The sequence below is a fragment of the Chiloscyllium plagiosum genome, unplaced genomic scaffold (genome assembly GCF_037043375.1).
Source record: "Chiloscyllium plagiosum isolate Xiang-an unplaced genomic scaffold, Cpla_swu_hap1 HiC_scaffold_29, whole genome shotgun sequence".
NCBI lineage: Eukaryota > Metazoa > Chordata > Chondrichthyes > Orectolobiformes > Hemiscylliidae > Chiloscyllium > Chiloscyllium plagiosum.
This window is the reverse complement of record NW_028270167.1, coordinates 56,574,364-56,594,480: the sequence shown is the minus strand read 5'-3', so window position 1 is coordinate 56,594,480 and position 20,117 is coordinate 56,574,364.

Below are 20,117 nucleotides of genomic sequence, written 5' to 3'. Positions count from 1 at the left end.
GTATGAAATTGCTCCAAAACTCTCTTATGTCGGTGACTACTTACTCTGAGATTATGTTCTCCGGTCTTCGATTCTTAAACAAGGCGAATCATTCTCCCAGAAATTATCCTATCATTCCCCTCAGTATCTAATGTATCTCACTAAAGTTTTGTTTCATTCTTTTAGACTCAAATGATTACAGGAGCAATCTTCTCAATCTCATCTCCCGAGAATATCCTCCCATATTCAGGATGATTTGTGTTAAAATTCCCTAAATTGCTTTTCCTAAAATAGGGGAACTAAAACTGTTCACATTAATCCAGCTGCGATCTGACGAATGCCATGTATATTTTGAAAAAAAAATAAACATGTCCTCATTCCCTTAAATAAACTGAAAGAGATTATTTGACATCCCGAATACCTGCTGAAACTGGATGCTATATGAAACTATATATCATGTACAAGGAAACAAAATCATCTGTACGCTGAAGCTTTGTGCAGTGAATTTCCCACGTAATATTCATCCCTGTAATTCTTCCTGCCAAAACGCATAAAGCTTTTTTTCGCGTAAAATGCTGCTGAGTTTTTGTCCACATGTTTATCTTGATTCTGTCCGTTCATGATGTTGCTATGTCACCCTCACTACTTGCATCCCCATCTATTTTGTGTCATCTCAAAACTGAACAACAGTCCATTAACTTCTGTTATACAGATGATTAGTATATGTTGTCAACAGCTGTGGCACCAATATTGTTGGCTATGGGAATCTGCAAGTTACAATTTACCGTCATGAAAAGGCCCTCATTAGCTCTCCTCTGAATTCCTCTCCTAATCCTCGAATAATACATACCACTAACTGTGTGGGTTCATGCTTCTCTGCTTGTGAAGTGGTATCATATAAAACACCGTTCTGAATAATTTTAGAAATTCAGATATTTTCTATTTACTGAATTTCCAATTATGTATCGTGTTTGTTACGATGTAAAAATACTTATAAAAATGTTCGATCTGATTTCTTCTTCACAAAGCTGTACTGAATCTACTTTATTCTGAAATGCATTTGTAATGCTCTGTTATTCCAACTTTAATGACAGACTAGCACTTTCCCTAAAACAGAGTTAGATGTGAACCTGAGCTGAAGTTGTTAGGCTGGACACTCACCAGAGGTGACCATGGATGAGTAAATGTGTTCTGGGTCTGGTCAAAACGAAACAATATCATATATCAGACAGTCAACTGGGTTGAAATTAATTTCTAGTAGGGACTTCAATAGGTTGCAGACCAGGAAGGCAAAGAGGGGATATGAAATAATCTAATCCAACTGGTCTGAAGATAATCCAAAGAAGGTCTACAAGTACATATCTAGCAAGAGAACCACTCGAGGAATAGTCCCTTAAAGATCAAGGAGTTTGACATTGCGTTTGAGCTCAGTAGATGGAAGAGACATTAAACGGATTTTTCACGTCAGTTTTTACTGTGGAGAAAGCGAGACCCAATGTTTTCACTCCATGCATGGAGATGACGATTCCTTTTCCTAAACTATTTGACCAGGTATCAAAGAAATTGATATTCGGTGATGTTTACAGTGGCTGGATTGCATTCGAATCTGTGTGGCTTCATGCATCAAAGAGTCTACATGTTCCCAGGAGTGGATTGTTAAGGGGAGACTGTGCAAGCTTTGACTTGTCGGACTGCAGCATTGAAGGTCGAAGGACGACTTTATAGAGATTCATAAAGTCAGCAGTGCTCTCGATAAGGTGAACAGCAAAGGTCTTTATCCATTGGATACAGGAGTCCTGAACTCGTAACATTTACACGGAATGACAAGATATACTTTTCACACAGAGAATGGTTTGCATGTGGAACCAACTGCGAGAGCAACTGGCACGTGGAGGTGCGATTACATTATTTGAAAGACATTGGGACATTTAGATGAAGAGAAAGTGTTTCGAGGGATTCAGACCAAATGTAAGCAAGATGGAATAGTTCAGTTTGGGAAACCTGTTCACCAACGATATGTTGGACTTAAGGAAGCTACAGAAATCATGGAAATACATAGTGATAAATACTTCTTATTACAGGAAAATAATTGTTGGAATTGTTGGAAAATGCAAAACAGACAAATCTCCAGACCCTGGTCTCGTGTATTTTTATGAAGGTGTTGTGAAGAAAAGAGTTGAAAAGTTTGCAAGGAGATGGCACAACCTGTTCTGAACAAGGTAACAATGTGACATTTCTTCGAAACAGCCAGCAGAGCTGGATTGCCATCAGGTTAAATTATGAATCAAGATCCCAAACCAAAATCAGCTTTGAACTTAGCATTTTAATAATTTTAAAGCCAATGAAACAATCCGGTGTTTTGGGGTATAAAACGGGATGTTTTGAACAGCCAGTGCAAGGACTGCGTCAAAGACTTCCAGGTCAAAAGATCCCAGAAATGTACCTACCTGGGGAATGTGTTTACATGGCAGAACATCGATGAAAACTTGGTAATAATCTACACAGAAAAATACACAAAAGGAGACTTGGCAATGCAAAGTGGTTTTGAACAGTATTTTTTTTTAAATCGTCATTGTGAATTTTTTATTCGGAATGTTATTGTGGATTGGAAGGTAAAATTTGCTTTTAAGAGAATGTAGTGGTAAATAGTTGTTAGTTTTCATATTCTCTGTTAGACGTAAAGAATAAAGTTGGTAATTTTCCTTTTAAATCGTGACCATTTGGCTATGCTTTGCCTCTCGAATTTTCACGGATTACAGCACGGGGTAAATACCTTTCTGCGTTGCTGGTTTCAATTAGCATACAGGTTTATCGTGTGTCGGAACTTTATCCCAAAGCATTGTGGGAGATAAGCGTAGAAATTGCAGGACTCCTTGCTGAAATAATTTTGTCATCTCTAAATATGGGTAAGATTCCAAATGACTGGACAGTGACGAACGTTGTTGAAGAACGGATACAAGGAAAAGACTGGGACCTATAGACTTGTGAGTTTGAAATTGCTGGTTCGCAGGTTTTTAGAGGTGGTTTTGGAAGACAGCATTTGCAGAGGCCAGAAAATATAGGGCGTCATCAGCATGGATTCGTGAGGTGCAAACTGTATCTCACAAATTTGTTTGAATTTTTGATCATGTATGCAAGAGGATTGCTGAGGCAAGAACAATAGACATTGCTTATTTAGGCTTTAGGAAAGTGTTTGACCAGATTCCGCATGGAAGACGAATGAGTCAAGTTCGATCACATGGGGTTCACAGTGAGCCTGACAATTGGATACAAAATTCAATAACCACAAGAGAAAGAGTGAGGTTTTGGAGGATTGTTTGTCACACTGGAGACTTGTGACCAGCAGTGTTCCACGCGGATCAGTACTGGCTGCTTTGATGGTCACTTATGTAAATGTTTTAGATGACAATATGGAAGATAGGGATCGTCAGTTTGTGGTTGACACTAACATGAGCAATATGCTTATAATGAGATGACAGCAGAAGTTTTTGTGTATACACAAAGCACATTTAAAAGGCGTTTGGACAAATACATGGATAGCAAAGGATTACAATGAAATGGGCAAAGTGCAGAGAAATGTGGTTAATGTGGACTGGCATTATGATCAGTATGAACCAGTTTGCACCAAACGACCTCTTTCTGTGCTTAGAGACTCCATAACTCTCCATGGTGGTACAGCAGATAGAGAAGAAGGTTATATAAGGTTATCTAAGATTAAAAGAGACATTGATCATTCAGGTGTATGACCAAATGAATGGCAGTGAGAGTTTAACTTGGATAAATGCAAGGTGCTGCATTTTGAATTATAAACTGATGTAGCACTTGTACAATTACAATTGAATAATGCTGCATAATATACACGTGAATAGATCACGAAATTGACTTTGAAAGTCGTGTCACATATCGACAGTTCCGTTAAAAATGCTGTTAGAATGTTTCCGTCATTGCTCATTTCTTTTGTGTTGGAGTTGGGACGCCATGATGAGGTTGTACGAGATGTTGGTAAGGTCTCTTCTGGAGCACTGTGTCTAGTTCTGTTTGCCCTGTCATACGAAAAAGAATATAAAGCTGGAGAGAGTTCAGAAGAGATTTACCAGTATGTTGGAATGAAGGAATTGAGCTGTCAGAGGAGGTTTTATAGGCTGGGACTTCTTTCAAAGGAGCACAGAAGGTTAATGTTTACCCTATAAAAGTTTTTGAAATCCTGAGGGGTACAGATTAGCTCAACTGCAATTGTGCTTTCCTTCTTTTGGGGGATTTCTGTACGAGTGGACATATTTTTAAGGTGAGAGGAGAAATTTTATAAAAAGGCATGAGGTGCACTTTGTTTTAATTTACACGTTATGTCTCCTGTGCAAAGGAAGTAGTGAATGCGGATAAAGTTACAACTTTTAAAATACAATTGGTTAAGTGCCTAATTATGAAATGTCAGGAGAGATATGGAGCCAGTACACGCAGTTGGACCTACGTAAGGTTCGTAACTGGTAGCATGGACTGTTTGGAACAGCGGTCTGTTTCAATGATGTCTGAGTTAATAACTCGATGTGATTGCAATTTACAGAATGATGAGAGGCCTGTGCAGAGCCAATGTGGAGAAAATGCTTCAACCACTATGACACACCAGAAACCGAGAGTACAGAGTCAAAGTGAAGCGATAACAATTTGGAAATGAGACGAGGAGAAATACTTTCAGCCAGAGAGTGGTAATTCTATGGAGATAGTTGCTATAGATGGCGAAAGGCGCCAAGTCAGTGAGCAAATGTGTGACACGGCAGCTCATTGGTCAGCGTGGCTGCCTCGTAGCACCAGGTTCCAAGGTCGGATTCCAGCCTCGAGCGACTGTTTGCGTGGAGATTGCACGTTCTCTCCGTGTCTGTGCCGCATCACATGGCAAAATCGAGATCAGTGCATGCTTCCCCACACAAACACTTCATCACTGCCCACTACTAACCAACATACCCGGACCAGCACCTTCCACTGCCACTGCAGGAATTGGAAATCCGAAGCCCACACCTCCCCATTACCTATGTCCAAGGCACAAAAAAGCCTTCCATATTTGTCAGAGGTTTACCTACACTTCACACATGTGATTTGCTGTATACGTTACTCCCGATATGGTCTCCTCTACATTGGGGAGACAGGCCACCTACGTGCAGAATGCCCGCACCAACAAATCGCACCACTGACCACTAAAACAACCCCCTCCCACTCGGCCAAGGAGTTGAAGGTTCTGGGCCTCCTCCATTGCCAAGTCCTAACCACTGCACACGCCTCATCTTCCACTTTAGGATTATCCAACCTCACGGGATTAAGGTAAATTTTAACAATTTCCTCATTCCACTCCCCCCACCTTATCCCAAATCCAAACCTCGAACTAGGAAACTCCCTCATGACCTGTCCTACAACGTCGAGCTTCCTTCTCACTTATCCACTCCACCATCCTCTCTGACCTATCACATCATCCCCACATTTATCCACCTATCGCACTCTCAGCTCCCATGACCTTATCCACCCCCTTCCAATTATCTTACTACAGTCTTGACTCAGAAGCCTCATTCCCGGTGAAGGGCTTTTGCTCAAAACGTCAATTCTCCTGTTCCTCGGATTCTGCTTGACCAGCTGTACATTTGCAGCACCACACTCGACAGCAATAACTTAACTCAATAACATTTGATTTCAGCCCCATGCACACCAAAGACAGAATTCCAAACAGTTAAGCGATAACTCAAACGAAAACAAGATAAGCTGATTCAAGGATAATGGCCGTTGTATGGGCCTGTTAGTGCAAAGAAGCCTGAGGCTCTCTGCAGCTTCAAGCACGGTCCATAAAACCACTTGTTTGGGGCTACAGTCCTGCACAGACCAATCATGAAACCTACAAAACTGTATATAGCTTGGTACGCTGCCCTCCCCTTCAAAGTTCACTCGCTGCCTGTGATGGGAGAGACCAACATTTCTGTCTGGAGATAACTTATGGCGAGCATATTCATAATCAACATTGTGCTCTTGCTCCAGCACGCTGCCCAACGGCATGGTGATGTGACACTGTCAACAGTAAGCAAATGGTGGAGTGGTGGTACAGGGATGGAGAGGGCTCCATGACTAAACATGAAATAAGGGAAAGATCGAACCTCACTCTCTGTACGTGTGAGTGACGGCGCGAGGGAGTTGTTAGGTTCGCTGGGTCATTGATCATCACTGCTTTCTCACAGTGCTGAGGACCCAGATTCAACTTCATCCTCTGGCAATTATCTGTGAGGATTTTGCACATTCGCACTGTGCTGCATGGATTTTATTTCTGGGCGCTCCAGGGTCCTCCGACAATCCAAAGATGTGCAGGGTAGGTGAGTTGGCTAAGCTAAATTGTCCTTAGTGTTCGGGTTTATGTCGGTTAGATGCATTAGTCTGAGGTAAATCGAGAATATTAGGATGTCAGAATTGCTCTTGCTGGTTTCCTCTTGGGGGCAAAGGTCCTGTTTGCACACTTCTGGGATTCCTTAAGATGGAATTGTCACGTATTCTTCGGTACAGGCTATGAGAGAGATGTGGGCAATGCCCCCCACAAAGCAGCATCTTCAGAAAAAGTGTACATCACCAAATCTTTGTAGCAGAACTTGCAGAAGAAACATATGCTTTCTTAATATAAAAGTTGAGAAAATAAATAAATTTGAAAACAAAAACGACATTACAGTCTTTTTTTCAGCCATAAGCTGCAGACACTCCAAATTGGGCTTTCTCCAAAAGTGTTCGTACTTCCCTGCCGTGGTCATACGTTCCCACTATGGGAAAAGATGCACCTTTTTCTTCCAGCTGACCCCACTGCTGACTGCTGCTGCCGAACCTCAATGGTTATATTACACCTCACCACTTCAATCATCCATCGCTGTCACGAGCGCATTCCGGGCTCATGCTCGGCCAATTCTGCTGCCATGCTCCAGTACCACGTCAGCTGTCTCGCTGCATAATCCAGTTTTAGACATTAATGAAGCCGTGATTCTGTTGGCCGTGAACAGCCGTCTCGTGGCCAAATGACAAAGTCCTGCAGGAAATTACAATACCACCTCCACGACCAAGTTCCAAAGGCAAACCAGTATTCTCACCACGTCTAACGCACCCAGAAACCCGATTAAATATTTTAAAAACTGACGTAATTATAATCAAATCTCTTGATAACTTCCTCTCTGCCTCGGTCGTTAAAGTCCACCAGCCCTCTCCATGGGCAATTAGGGCTTGTCAATAAATGTCAACACAGCCAAAGATGCCCATATTCAAAGAATGAAAGTTTTAAAACACCCTTCATTATATCTGCATTACCTCAAATCCGTGCACCTAATCATTCTCGCTTTTAACTTTTCCATATTTTCACAAAGACTACCCACAACTTCTCGCTGCCAAAGCCATAAACTGTGTAGCATCTTCGCTAAACTTCCTCCCTCGATCTCAGATTTTCACTTTAAAATACTCCATAAAAAACAAGCATATTTTGTGACCTCCATTCTAAATCGTTACGTGACTGGTGTCAAAAAGTTGGTTCATAAAGCTATATTTATGTCATGAAATGGTAATTGAATCGGCACTTTTAACATTAATTACTTTTGTACATGAAAATGTTCCGTGAAATGATTATTCTGTTCTTTCAAACTGCCGCTACCTGACATATCTCCAAGTCATATATCATATTTGGCAAGTAATCCTGTTGTGGATATGTTCCCTCATTCCATTTCAAACAGGCACTGAATATTCTAACAATTACTTCTACATGGACACCGTTCAGTCTGTGCTGCTGCCACTGTTGCTGGGTGGACTTGCCCCAGTCTCACCAAACCATTCGAACCATCAAACCATTTGGATCAATCAGACACCGTGGTTGTGAGATCAATCCTCATGTCCCACTTTCAAATGACATTGACCAGACAGTGTTCGAGCATCAGTCTGAGGAGAAGAATACAGAGCAGTAGCGAGGAAAAGTGCCATTTTTTTTTTGGAAAGAGCAATTGATGTTGCTTTCTGTGATATTTATATCATTTTGTTCCTTCAGCTGCAGATTTTTGTTCGGAGCTCCGCAATTCACGTTATAGTAGCAAAATGACAGCGATGCGAAAAGGAAAGAAGTGAATTATGATGATAGTTTCTGTGCTGAAGAGCGTCACTGAGATGAGACACCTTGGGGTTGTATTTTCTGAGGAAGAGGGATAACATGAGGAGACATGATTAAGCAGTACAAAATAATGAGGGGTATGGACACGGTAGACAGAAAGAAATGCTTAACCTTGGTGGATGGCTTCATTCACCAGGGTGCCATAGATTTCAGGTAAGAGTTGAAAAGTTTTGTGAAGATGTGCGGAAAAATGTTATCAGCCAGCAAGTGGTTGAATCTGGACCGCAATGTCGGCAGGAGCAGGAGAGGCAGAAACCATTACAACCTTCAGAAGCATTCAGGTCAGTTTTTGATGATAAGGCATACAGGACAAAATGATGGAATGTGGAATGAGGATAGCCAAGCAGTTGTTATTGACAAGAGCACGCACAATGAACAGGCGCCCCACCGGATGTACTGAGTTCTTTGGTGGTGAGTATCCTCGCCTATTCCGCAGGAATCGGAGTTTCAATTTCCTGCTGGTGAGGACCTTCTTGGAGCTTCAAGGCTTGTGGAAGGATTTGGCCCCATGGAAGCGGGTGCAATTATTATGGGTGTGTTCTGTCGACCTGGGAAGTTGGCTTGCAGCCATTTCCTCCCACTGGTTGGATCTTAACAATAGATTTATGTAAATTAGTTGTCACTGGTTTTGACGCACATCACAGTCATTTCACTATTTCAGTCATTTTCATATCTCCTAGCATAATGGCCTATGGGACCTTCTCAAGGAAGACAATTGCCAGTAGCTCATAGTCAGGAAATGTTCAGCTCTAAAACCTAATTCAGAGAGTCAATAGAGGTAAGAACAAAACGAAAGCAACACAATACTGACATTCTTGGAGAAAGAGGTAGTTAAACCATGACAGAAACTTCATTTGTGGACGGCACGGTGGCACAGTGGTTAGCACTGCAGCTTCACAGAGCAAGAGGCCCGGGTTCAATTCCCGCCTCAGGCGACTCTCTGTGTGGAGTTTGCACATTCTACCCATGTCTGCGTGGTGCTTCGGGTGCGCCGATTTCCTCCCACAATCCAAAAATGTGCAGGTTAGGTGAATTGGCCATGGTAAATTGCCTGTAGTCGTAGGTGAAGGGGTAAATGTGGGGGAGTGGGTCTGGGTGGGTAGCGCTTCGGCGGATCGGTGTGGACTTGTTGGGCCGAAGGGCCTGTTTCCACACCGTAATCTAATAAACCATGACAGAAACTTCATTTAGGATAAAAGTATCAAACAGATCAATGGATGAACTTTGCCTCAGTTGGCACGAAAAGGTCACATCAGCCAAAGAGACATTTAAAACAGTTTTCAGATAAGAAAGCACAGCACGGAAATCCGAACTGGGGAGTTTACCAGTTAAAAATCTTGAAATAATTCATTTGCTTCCAACTTGGTAATCTAATGCTGGATCCGGCAGCTCGATAGAAATCAGAAGAACTGTGGTCAGAGCAAACTCTCACAGTTGAGAAAATACCCAGGAATCAGGATGATGTTACTGAGCAATTGCCTGTGCGTGATAACATCACCCACATGAATACACAGCATTTGGGTATGCGCAAACAGGTGATCATCATAAAGAATGTGAGTGTCTGTGGAGAAATCTAAAAGGAGAATTATCAGGACAGTGAAAAAAATGCGAAATATTATATGTTCAGGGTGGAGAAGTTGAAGTTGTTCTGCACAGAGCAAAGAAGATTGAGGTCTGATTTGTTAAAGGGACCGAGATTTTAATACATTTCGGAAGTTAGATGAAGAGCAGCTGTTCCCTTTACATGGGAAACAAATTTATGATATTATGCAAGAATTACTGCGAGTCAGAAGGAAGAACTTTTATGTTGCTTTTGTCTAAGCGAATAAAGTGGCATAATTTTATCTTGATACGTAACTTGGTTTCCGTGTTCGAATCTGTAACTCCTAACAGGCTGTAAGATAATTTTCCAAAGGTCAGCTTAGTCAGTCGGAGACTGAAGTTCAGAAAAGAACAAATTTTCCTGCTATTTGGAGCTTGCTCAATTTAAATTCTCCCCGCCTGACTCCATGTAAAAGGAGTTATTAGCTCAACTTCTGTCAGTCCAGGTGAGACATTCACAAAACCAACAAATAAAATCATTCACACTGCTTGTGTTCAATAATCATCACTTTGTAATGCGGTAAATTTTATTGGCAAAGTAAGTACATTTGTCCTCATGAAGATTCCTTTCACCCTCTGTCTGCCCACCGATTCAATTTGACCACTGCTGATCTGATAAATTTCACCATTACTCTCCTGTTGTTCCTCCATAATTCGAGGGAAACTTGAGCCGAATCACAACATGATATATTCACTTTCTATTTCGGATGTTTCGGATACTTGAACGACCTGAACAAGATTGCAGGAAATTGTATCGTATGGAAAAAGAAAAGATTTTTAAAAGACCCTACAAGAAAGTTAAACGACTGCAGAGTCAGACAAGTGAGAAATATTAGAGGACAATAATATTAAACCCATTTCGCAATGCACAGGTGCTCCTACACGAGCTCAGTCGTTTTGAAATGTTTATTTATAGTTGAGACAATTCCCTGGGGCAGATTCCTCAATCCACAAACATGTGTGCCGCCGAAACCAATTTCAATTCAGATTAAAATAGCTCAGGATCCTTTCACTTAACGCAATGCTCCCTACGCCTTGTCAATTGAAGTGTCTCGAGTTAAGGTTAGACCTCGCAGCCCCTTGTTCCAATTCTCCCTGCTCCTTGTGAACAGAGTTGTTCCAGGTGAGTTTGGAGCTCCCTGCCTCGGCGTTACACGCGCTTCTTTGCCTTCATAGAAGGACTGCATGGTCACGGACTTCGTCAGTGGCAGATAGAGTCGAGATCCACTCCCAATTTGCGATCGGACCGTCACCACTCCTCCACTCAATTTCTCTGATTCCAAACCGGGGAACCGGTGTGATGTGGTAAAGTAATGAAGTGAAACTATGTTGTTATTGAAACATGCATTTCAACAATATTAGTGCACTATTGCCTGTACATTTCATCCTTTATAGAAATCTATCGAATTCAGTCTTCAAAATTCTCTGTGCTGGCATCTCCACAGCCACTGGGGACATCGAAAATGACGACTCAATCCAATCTCAGTGGGTTTTCCTGTTGTACATGTTCCTGGTCTATTTCTGCCATTGCATTTATTGCTTTTTGTGTTGTGCGTTTTCATGTGATCGTATAAAGGTTCGTCCTCTGCATTGTGGCCGAAGCGACCTCCACTTAAATCTGAGTATCAGTTATTCACAATTGTTCCATATTACTCCACATAACCTGTGAAAAACAAATGCAGAAAATAATCAATCAATGTTTAAGGTGAAATTACTCTGTAAATTGATTATTTTATTGCTTCAAACCGCCACTCTCTGCACCTAATCTCAGAGATTTTTCTCCCTTTCACAATCACATTTCCCCCTTTCCATCCCTCTTCCCATGTCGCTGGGCCATTGCACAAATTAACATTCACGTTCATATTGGCACTGTTAAGTTTGTGCCGCAGTTGTCACTCTTGTTAGGTGAACCTGCTCCAATATCACCATCAGGACCTTTCAGACGCTTAATGCAATCAGATAATGTGGTTGGGTTATCAAACCTCATGTATAGTGTTTTATTTGCATGGACCAGAGATCATTGGAGCATTGGGTTCATGAAAAGGACACAGAACAGTACGGAGGGAAAAATATTTTATTGGAAAGGACCAGTGTTTGTGGTATTCCCACATTTATTTCAAGTCTATATTTGTCTCTCGCCAGATTATTGTGTACAATTCTGCAATTCACATTATCGAAGCGATATGACAGCCGTGGAAACGGTGCAGAAGTGATTTGCCAATATATTATCTGGAGTGAAGAACTTTAACTATTAAAGAGTTTAGACAGACTGGCGTTGTTCTTTTGAAAGCAGGGGAGATTGAGAGGAGACAGTATTTAGATGTAGGAAAGAATGAGAGGTATGGATTGGGTACACTTAACGAAAGTTTTCCCTATCATGGAGGGATCATTCACCAGGGAGCCAGAGATTTAAGAGAACAGTCACAAAGGTTTGAGTTGGAGCTCACAAAAAAAAACTTTACCAGCCAGCGAGTGGTTGGAATGTGGAACTCACCGTCTCTAAGTGTTGGAGCGGCAGAAATTCTCATTACCTTGAGATATTCAGATGTGAATTTGTAATGCTTAAGACATACAATGTTAAATGATGGAAATGGGATGAGGATAATCAAGCAGTTGGTTTTGACAAGAGCACGCACGAGTGGCCTGCACGCTCAATTAGCTCTGATATCCACCACGTTTAGCATTCTCATCTGTCACGTGGGAGGCCAGGGTTCATTTTCCCGCTGGGGCGGCACTGACAGTTTCAGAGTTTCAAGGATTGTGTAAAGATCTGTAGTTCCGGTGAAGGGTGCAGATGGTGTGGGGATGTTCGGTGGTTTTGTGAATTTGGTTTTCAGCCGTTTTCTCCTGTTTCTCGGTGACATCCTCAAGGCTGATAAGACTCTTGTGAAGCGCTGCTGTGCTGTAGCATATCGAATTGGTTTGATTTCCTTCCCACTGCTTTCAGTTGCCGGTTTTCGTCGTTCGTTGCATGTCCGAGTATGTTAGGTCCAGGTCAACATGATTCTTGATGAAGTCATTGGATGAGTCTCATCATTCCAGAAATTCTCTGGCTGCCCTCTGTTTAGCTTGTCCTATTATTGTTGTGTTGTCCCAGTCGAATTTGCTGTCCTGATCATCTCTGTGCATTGCTACTGCGGAACAGCTGGTTGTGGTGTTTAATGGATCAGCTAGAAATGCTTTGCAGCAATAGATATTCCCACAGCTTCCTTAGCTTCCAACGTTAAGAGGACATGCCATGACCCAACACACCAAGCACTCTATCCTATATATAAAAAAAATGTCTCGGAACAGACAGCCATACTCCTCTGACCACTCGGATTTATGACAGAACATAAACCGAAAGCCACGTTCAGACAAGAACTCACCAGAACAATGGACCCAATACCCATCACGTGAAGGACAAACAATGTTGCACGAAGTGACGGCAGGAAACATTATATAGGACAGACAACTCAGGACACGTATTCATGAAGATCAACTTAACACTAAACACCACTGGCCAGGTGTCACTTATTACACTGAGTGTCGTTGAATCCGCGGCTGGAAGCTCGGATTATGTGACAGTCTGCAGCAATGGAGAATGTGTTCCTGGACAAGTACAGCAGTTTAGGAGGCATCCAAGAAGCAGGAGAATGGACGTTTCTGGAATGAGCAACTCATCAGGCATATGCCCAAAACGTCCTTTCTCCTGCGCCTCGGATGCTGCTTGACCTGATGTGTTTTGCAGCACCACACTCTCGACTCTGACTCCAGTATCTACAGTTCTCACTTTCTCCTCCATCTGCAGCAGTAGTTAGTTGCTTGTGTGAGGGAACCGTTGCTATAACCAATGTAAAATTCAATTGCTGATTGAGAAATAAAACCAGGTCTGTAACCCAAAAGATTGTTTCTATTTTTTCTCAGGTGCCGTTCCTGGCACGGCCTCGGTGACTGTAATTATTTTGAGATTATGGCTGTTCAATGTGTGTATCTGTGATCGCACAGTTGCCAGTACTCTGAGAAGCTGCTGCAGCTATCTGCGTTCGCAACCTAGATGTTATGGATGCGGTTTGATTTGTTCTTAATTTGTGCAACAGTAACACAGTGATGGATCAATTGATATTGCAAGAAGGCAGACAGACGTTGGAAATATCGAGGTTCTTGCCATATTTGTGCAATGTTTAGAGATTACCTAGATGCAGGAGAAAAAATGTTGAATTCTAATGCGGGTGGTGTGAAGAACAGTCAGGGAAACAAGTCACCAGCGGTGTAGTTTAAAGTGCACTCACAGGAACTACAATGCGAAATACAACATACAAAAAATGAGGAAGACAGATGAAGGACGACAGTAATCACGGGTGACCTGACTTCCACTCGCCAGCTCCCCCACTTCCCACTCCCAGCTCCATTGTAATCAAATTTTAGAGAGCCATAAACGTCAGTGCTGTCCATTGGAACGAACCAAGCTTTTCTTCGTTTTCGATTAGGCTATTAGTTTCAGTTTTTTTTTCATTCCTGGGAAACCACCACTTCATTGTGAGCTTTTGGAAAGGAAACCAACCTTTTTGTCAGGGAACGAGTTAGATACTAAACTTTGTTTCTGATTACATAGAATTCCTCTCTGTCACACGTTTCTTCTACTTTCTTTCGATTGTAATAGTACTATGTACCTCATAATCCTGATATGAAACTGCATGTGACAGGTTTTTCCCTACTCACTCGACCTATCTGTATGCCTATGCAGATTCCCACGATCTCATCATAATATGCGCTCCCACTTGTGTGTATTGTCAGCAAATTTGGACTAATTTCACTCTGCCACTTGCTCCATGCTATTAACAGAGAAGTCATTGAAGCCTTGAATATATACAGTCTTGACAGGCCTCTGCTGTAAATACTTCTACATACTTGCTGCCTTCTGAATGTGAGAACATCCTCCTCATCTGTGCCTTAAGTGAGTAACCCCTTCCTCTGAGATTTGGAACTCCGGTCCCGCACTATTCTGGATATAAACCAGAGCAGAACAAATGCTTAAAGTAAAGTATAATCTCACTGGCATCTTCAGTCCCAGTTCTGAGTATTATTTTTTGACCTCTGGTTGAAAATAACTGTCCTGATTATCACATTAGATTTGACAATGACACGTTTGCTTGTGACCGAAGAGGTGCCGGAAGGCGCTATAAAAATACAAGGACGTCTTTATTGCTCGACCTCTGCCATATTATTAATCTCTCTGCTCATGAAAATGGATCCCTCCCATTCACTCTATCTCTCATCAATACCGAGCATCTTTCCCTCACTGTTCATTTTAAATGATTTTCTATTGGATGAGTTATCCCTGCAACACCGGAAAACCGTAAAAACAATTCGACATTTTATCTGGTCTGCTTATTTGTTGACATGCAGGAAACTTGCGTTCTGAACCAGAAACGGACCTGACTCAAAACGTTCGCTACGTTCTTCTATCCATAAATAATAACAAACGCATGGGGTATGTGTAGGTTTCACTGAATTTATTGTGTTTGACATCAAACCTTTTCTCTCCCTCATCCTCTGGTCAGTTGTCCTGGTCAGACGCAACAGTTCCTCCTGACAATCAACTCGCCCAAGGACAACGCTTTCTCCCACATCATTATAAACGTCCCCAAGAAATCTCCCATTAAACTTCTTTGCACCAAACAAAACATCGCCAGAGTCTGGAATCACTCCACATTTGAGATTTTATTTATCTCAGGAGATGGTGCAAGTCAAAGGATTGTGAAGAGATTCTGGGAAAATAATGCCAATTGGCAGGTGAGAAAACTTTCAAGAAGCAAAACAGAAATCCCAATCTCGAGCTTTGTGAATCTTTAGATATTCCTTGGGAAGCGGATTCAGAGGAGAATGAAGGGTGAACTGTTCGACTGAGCAGAGAGAGTTTAGAAATCTTCCCGTTCTTTGGGAGGCAGATACGTTGACTCTGATGTTCACCGAACATGAACTGATCTGTGACATTAAAAGGATTCTCGTTCCTGCACGTCAGGAAGTCAAATCTCAAGATAATGAGAAAACGCGGGAACAGACAGGACACTGAAAGGCTGGAAGGGAGACGATCCCGTTTGGAGGAGAACTGGTTCCTGGTGTCATGGGTGCGTCTATAGAGGGTGCGATCAGACTATTCCCATGTCCTCACAATGAATTTCCCAGGATTTATTTCGGAAAAGCAAAGCTAATTAAGGGTGATTGCCAATATAGGAGGAGTAGACGGAAGCTTGCATTCGGGGGTGATTGACACCTTTGGTTATCAGTCTCTGTGGCGATGCTCGTCAGTGCGTTCGGCTGTTCACTGACAAGTTGCTGTTCTTCCATGACCAAGGAACAAAGCGAGAGCTGTTCTCACACCATCCTTTTTTTTTTGGCTGCACGGTTCCGCGTTTTTAACTGTGGTCAGTAATACGTTCCTCATAAGGCTCGAAGGGAGAAGGTCGTGGTTTTAGGAGAGCTGGTTCCCGGTGACATGGATGTGTCTGCAAAGCGTGTAATCAGACTGTTCCCATTTTCCCAGGATTCATTATGGAAAAGTCAAACCAATTGAGGACAATTGTCATTCTACAAAGGGCAGGCAAAAACTTGAATTCACGAACAGTCTACCTTATGAGATCCTGTACGGTGCCTTCTACAAGGCACTCCCCAGTCTCTGTGGAACAATTAATTCTCTCGTTCGGCTGTTAGCCGAGAGGGTGTACCCATGCATGGAGCGGTCACTGTTCTTATCCATCCGAATCCGTTGCTGTGCAGTTTCGGGTTTTTAATCGGGTCAGGGATATGTTCCCCAAATAGAAAACATATCCAGTGAGGAACAACAAATGTGTTTCTGTATTGTTTAGTGGATAGTAAAGGGTTGTGGATGCTCAGAATCTAAAACAAAAACAGAAACTACTAAAAGTATTCGGCAGGTTTGGCAGTACCTGTGAGAGAAAACAGAGTTCTGAGAAACTCGGAAAGAAGCTCTGAACCGTTGTCTCTGCTTGTCTCTCCCAAGATGCTGTCATACCTGCTTATTTTCTCCTGAAATGTCTGACTATTTTAACTATAGAGATTGAATTACACAGACCAAACATGTCCTGACATTTAACCCTGTCGAAGCCATGGTGAATGAATTCAATCAAATCGAACAATGGTTGCCTGTCGCTCAGCTCCACAATGGGGGAGAACTTAAAACCATTTTAGTACCGTGCTTCTGCAGTAGTGGCCCATTGATTGAGGCGATGGGCTTTAAATTCACTGTGGATTCCTCGTGCAGTTAAGCATTTTGCTGACTGTAATTGAGAGCCGAGAGTGAAATAGAAGAGTACTTGTTCTCTGCCTTCTTGGTTGAAAGTCAAAACGCAGGATGAGGTAAAATACATATAACACAGTTAAGGAAGGTTAGAATCTGCAACCAACTGTCTGTCAGCATGGAAAAGGCAGAAACCTCCAGAGCAGGTAAGACCCATTTAGTTGTACACTTCCATTACTTCAATCGTTTGCGACTCTGTGCCAAGTGCTGCCAAATGAGATGAGAACAGTTCAGGTGATTGTTTTGAACTGGTGCAGACTTAGTGGGCCAAAGGGTATTTTCTGTGACCAACTGCGAGGAACTCAGTTAGTGAAATAACAGGGCATTGTTTGCAAAATGTCCCTCGGTCGAAGCTACACTCCACTGATCATTCTGTCAGTCACGGTATTCATTGGGCATTTCAATTGATAATAACTGGTACAGTGCATGTTTGTAGAATCAGTCTATAAGATAATCAGGGCGATGGGACCGTGGTGTCTCATTACCTAGCTATGAGCAAGCCCTTGCAGATTACATTATCTGGCTCTGCTTTTGAAATAAAGATGACTTTCTCGATGTGCCTGTGTTTGTATCAAACAGCTCATTGACCGAGGGACTGGACGTTCAGAGGAAGCTGGATGTGTGACAGGAACAGAAACAGATCAAGACGAGACGTGAAAGTGTTTATCGTTTGCCGTGTGTCAGTTGTTTTTCGTGAGGAATGTCGGCTGAGCGCTATCCTGTCAGATCCTAGGAGCCATAGGGCTTATTTAGGTGGAATTTGTGTTATTGAAAATTACACATGAGAAGCGTTTGGAACTATTTCAGCTCAGTATCCATTTCATATCGCGGCTCACCGCAACGGTACACATTGTCTGGAGAAGTGACATGGATTCCACTTAAAGCCATCTTTCTCCGGAGAAACTTGCAAAGCGCATCGAGTGGGTATAAAGCTAAGGCCTCTGTCATTGGCGGGGAATGTGCCTGTGTGTCTTCCTCTGTATGTGAACATGAGAATACGTTCCTCAAGGGGCTTATAACGCAGTGTGACAATGGCAACCATTGTTGTATCATTTAAGATCACAGAGAGAATCTGATTGACATTTTGCCTGGAATCATCAGAACGCTCAAAGTTGTGGGCCATATGCTGCAAATTTGGACGATAATAGATGGACATCTGATAACCTGCGCTGCACGATGGACGAATGGTCCTTCACTCCCCACGGACCGCGCTTTTAAAACTCGAGGATAGAGAGAAACTAGCCTAACGAGAATATCTCTTCACAATGTTCCATAACGTTTTTATTGTCCATTCTACGACCAATTTTGCAAACTTACTTACCATGCTTTCTGATTCTAATGAATCATTTATTTAAATGAAAAAAATGTAAGTGAGCTCAGCACCAATCCCTGTGGGACCACATTGGTAACAGTCCTCCAATCTGAAAATTACCCTCCTCCAACATTCTCAGCCTCCTGTTATTGCACTAATTTTATATCTAATTGGAAAGCTCAACTTGAGATCGAACTTTATGAATTAGTCATACATGTGGAACCTTGTAAATCTTATTAAAGTCCAAGTGAGCAATGTCCCCCACTTTGTCCTCATCAATCTTCTTGGTTACTCACTGAAAAACACAATCATGTTTGTTAAAAAAAGACATTTGGTTATCTCGATTCATTCCTTGTATCTCAAAATGCATATAAGTTCTATCGTTTAGTCGTTGCATCCAACAACTTACCTACGACAATCGTCATACACACAGGTCTATCGTTCCCAGGCTTCTCCATGTATCCCTTTCTAAACAAAGACAGCAAGACGTTAGTACTCACCACTGAGTGAGCCATTATAAACCTCCTGTCCACCACTCATGTCACATCATGACTTAGATATGGGCCAACAAACTGCTCCCAATGTTCCGACTGCATCTGTCCAGAGCCTCTTATTGTTTGAGGTGTCCACTCCTGCACATATTATCTCACTCGCTTGAACTGAACGTCCACATTGAATTTGCCTTCCTAAACACCAACTGAAACTGCATGTTAACCATAGGAGAAAATTGAACTAGATCTCCCAAGTGCCATTTCACTTCAGATCTATGAATTCTTTCCGCTTTCAGAAAATTGTCTACGCCTCTACTCTTTCCACCAAATATATGACCTCACACTTTTCCACAAAGAATTGCAACTACAACTATTTTAACGAAGCACTCAGCCCATTCAAGTCATTCAGCAGCATGCCCGCTTCATCAATAAGATCTATCCTTCCACCTATCATTGTGTCTTCTTCAAATGGAGCAACAGCACCCTCCATTCCTTTAACCGGATCATTCATACATAACGTGAATATCTGTGGGTCCAACAATGAATTCTGCTGAACTCCACTAGTCACGGGTTGCCATCCTGGAAAAGACCACTTCACTCAACTGTATGCCTTCTGCCAGGTTGCAAAGCATCTATCCATGGCCTATTATTTAGCAGTTTGCCATACTGCACCTTGACAAATGCTCGTTGGAAATTCAATCTCGTCACCTCCACAGGGTAGACTTCGTCTAACTTGTTCATTACCTACTCAAAGACTTCTAATATACTTGTCAGACATGATTTTCCCTTGAGAACCTGTGCTGATGTTTCAAGCACTCTGTAATCCCATCCTTCCAATGACCTTTGATACTGTATTTAACACAAAGCTGATTTATTTGAGTGTTATTTAGAATATGGAAACTTTGCTTTCAGACCTGAATGTGATGAACAACAATGTTCAATCGCTGTTGAGATGTGAAAACTCTGCGCTGTTTCAGCAGGGGCGATGAGTTTAATGGAAAATTATCCATTTACTGTGAAATTAATTACCCATTTATTGTGAAATTTAAAGAGAATAAGTCAATTTTAAATCAATGCTGTGCCGAGCTTTACAAACAATGCTTTGATGAGGGTTTGCAGTTAGCCTATCTCTGATGAATTCTGTAAACATTCAACTCGACCTTGGATTTGTCGAACTCAGCGAAAGCTGAATAACTGTTCTGTCTAGGACCAGGGGATGAGAGGATAACAACTTGAGTTTCCCCAGTCTCTGCCCTTGAGAGTGTGATAAGGAAG